Raw genomic sequence first — 3900 nt, forward strand, 5'->3', positions numbered from 1 at the left:
ATACAAAGTATATATTAAAAATAAATTAAATAACACATATTTATACACAAATGTCAATCGAACTTTTGAAGGCTAAAAAATTTTAGTATGAAAAAAATATGAATTTTTATTGAAAATGGAGCTTTTTAGTGTATATATAGGTGGGTGGATGTTGCAGATATAGCAGATGCAACACGCAGGTCATGTGCTAACTCAGCACACATGCAGCGTGATGGACACGTGTCCAAATCAGAAGCAACATGCACCATGCGTGTTGTCCACGTGGCAACCATCCAGGCAACACACACTCTGCGTGTTGGACACGTATCAAACGCAGGTTGGATGGCATTACAACACGTAATCTGCGAGGTGAGTCCTTTGCCTATAAAAATCAAAGCTCGTTACCATTTTACTTCAATGCGAGAGAGGTGTTTTACTGCACTATTGGTGTAATGGAGGGCACTGCAAATAGTGGTTTACCACAACGGTGAGATTATACGAAACACATATGAGGGGATGAGTTTTGCGTGTGAGAATACATTTTTGTTTGTGGTTTCGTTCACTATAACATTCACGAAATTACAGTGCGGGCTCTTTCAGAGCATAGAGAGTGATCTTTTAAAAAGGGAGAGCAACATTCTCTACAGGACTCCGGTTGTCGTATTTGGTGGCCTGATACAGTTTGAGGTTATGCTGATTGTTGACAAAACAAATATTCAGTGGATGTTTCATATTCACCAGCAAACTCAGGCGCAACACCTAAGGATTGAGTTGTATGTTGAGTTTGAACACATAGTTGTGGATAAGATTCAAGATAACCCAGATGTGCAAGATGACAGAGCTGAAGCGTAGGAAGGAATGAACAATGATAGCAACGACGAGTTCGAAGATACGTACAAAGCCAATGACAAGGACGAGGACGGCGATGAGGGAGGTGAGGCAGTCGCGAAAACTTTAATGGTTCCACTCGCAGTCAATCAACCGATGGTCGTTCTACCTTTTATGCGTAGCTTGGATCTTGATGCCATGCATGCACCAGAGTGCCCCGAATATGCGAACATAGGTATGTGAGGAGTGGGTAGTATGTTTCCTTAATTTTGTTTTGACGGATCGATGAGCGACAATTGAATTTTTTTTATAGGTGTTGCTTATCCTAAGAATGGGGAGTTCACGATCGGAATAGAATATAGTTCTATAAAAATAGTCATTGCGGTAATTTGGAATTACACTATCCCTAGAGGAGTCGATTACGTTGTTTATGAATCCGAGCCAGAGACGTTCTATGCAAAATGCAAGACATATGGATGTAAGTACGATTGGCTTATCCAAGCCAGCTTGATACAGAAGAAAGCTTATTGGGAGATTTAGAGATACAATGGGAGGCACATGTGTTCCATGGAACGATCTCATAGGATCACTCCAAATTGGATTCGAACACGATTGCTGACGCTATGAATCCTTAGTTGAATCCGATCCATCCATAAAGGTGAAATTTATAATTGTGAAAGTCCAGGAAAAATTTAACTACATTATTAGTTACCGAAAATTTTGGTTAGCAAAGCAGAAGTCGATAGCCAAAATTTTTAGTGGATGGAAAGAATCTTACCAGGTTTTGCCGTTGTGGTTCTCGACAATAGTTTAAAAGATGCCTGGTTCACAAGTTCAAATAGAAACATGACCCCTGTATAACGGGAGTGAAGAGGTGAACGGTGTTACGATACTTCATTGGGTATTATGGAGTTTCAATCCATGCATAAAAGCTTTCAAATATTGCAAGTCGCTGGTTTAGGTTGACGGCACCTACCTATACGAAAAATATAAAGGTTTCTTTTTGGTTGCAGTTGCGTAAGATAGGAATCAAAATATTGTACCGATTGTTTTTACCATCGTGGAGGATGAGACCGCTAATGCATGGCATTTTTTTCTCAGTAATTTAAGAAGGCATGTTATAAGAAGAGACGGCATAGGTATAATCTCCGATCGTCATGAGTCTATCTAGACAGCAGTAAATCGTAACGAAGGTGATTGAAAACCTCCAAGAGCATGGTGGATGTTTTTGTATTCAGCACATTGGTAGTAATTTCTTAAGGGAATTCAAGATCCCGTATTTGAAAAAGCTTGTAGTCAACATTGGGTATTCAAGGACAGTGGAGTGGTACAATGTCAACTACAAGAGGTTGCAAGAACGAGGTGAGGTATATGCTCGTTGGTGCAATAACATCGAACGTCTCCAGTGGGTATTGGAATTTGACGAGGGACATCGATGGGGTCACATGATGACAAACCGTGCCGAGTGCATTAATTCATTGTTAAAGGGTGACCGAAATCTTCCTGTCTTGGCGCTCGTCTGAGCAAAATATTATCGATTGAACGAGCTATTTATGTTGAAGAGTACTAAGGCTCACTAGCGCAAGCATGCTGGATTTACTTACTTTGAGTTTGCCACTCAACGGATAAAGGCAAATATGCAGCCTGCAGGAAACATCGTTGTTCACCGGTTTGATAGACTTCCAAGGAACCAACGCCGATAATCGGCGGACGGGCTAAAGTTGGCGATTGGTTGTAGATGCCTCTCTCGCAATCGATTGTTGCGGTGGTTCTCCCATTGCTGTGTCCATTCGTCATGTATTGTGCTCTAGTCATGGCACTATACTCCCCGAAGAGTGTAGCAATGCTGGTTGACTGGAATAGCTTGTGCAGAGAAAGGAAAGGCTATGCATACCCGTATTGGCAAACCACTCGGTCCGTAGGATGCCATTCGACACACTCGAATGAAAGCAACAGACCTACCGAGTCACACACATCAAAGTGTGCATGTAGTTTGGCAGGTATGATGATGCCGATGTATGATCATTAGACAAACTGCAAAATATTGCATGGGTCATTAGATTATTAATACCATAATTTATTCTTATAAATTAATACCGATATTAACCTCATCCATATAGTCTATGCCATGCCTAATATACGCCGTGCTCCTCGACATTTACGCTCTGATTCGTGGATGATGACTCCACCTGCAATACACAACATTATAACAGAGTTTAAATTACGTATTGTCAGTTAAACATAAATAAAATATGAGTCAAATTCTAATAAATTATGTACTATTATCTACGTACAACTGGTATATCAGCTGGTGCAAGCTGCTGTCTTAGAATGGGTGCAAGAAACGACATTCACTCCCAAGCCCAAACAAACAACAAATCAAGCGAGCCATCCATTTCCTTGCAATCATACAGTGATGCATGACACAGTGACCTATAAAGATGCACGAGAGTTGCGAACCCCCAACTGTATGTACCAATCTGCTCAAAACTTTGGAGTAATGGTAGATCCTTCGTTTGGGCATATGTCGTCGGCTTATCTGCGAAAAGGGTGGTACCCAGCAGACAGAAGATGTGACACCTCACGTATCACTGAACAGACTCCCAAGTGTCTAATGGCTGTGTGTCTTTGATATGGCAAATCCAGGCTAGCTTTATGTAACTTTTAAATGAACTACTCATAACAAGTTCGTTGCTGAAAATCCCCAGGTTCTAGTTGACCAAGAAGTCCTGACTGCTATCGGTCTAACCGGTCACAATCTCTCCATCAATCAGTAGGCCAAGTATGTGCAACACATCCTCGAGTGTTACTGTAACCTTACCGGTTGGCAATACGAAGGAATGAGTCTTCAACCTCCACATTTCCACAAGAGCAGATAGCAATGTGGAATGCCCTCTGATCTCTCCAACTCCCGAGATATGGTAGAATCTCGTTGTTGGTAAGGCCTGATCAACTATCAGATGCCACATCTTCGATGGATCAAACTTATGGGATAGAAGATTCCTATCAACCTGGTACAGTTCAATCGAAATACCAGAAAAGAATAATTATATTTATTTTTATTTTACTGATTAATTTAGTAAATACCAAAAA

This window comes from Arachis ipaensis, chromosome B07 (assembly GCF_000816755.2).
Source record: "Arachis ipaensis cultivar K30076 chromosome B07, Araip1.1, whole genome shotgun sequence".
Classification (NCBI taxonomy): domain Eukaryota; kingdom Viridiplantae; phylum Streptophyta; class Magnoliopsida; order Fabales; family Fabaceae; genus Arachis; species Arachis ipaensis.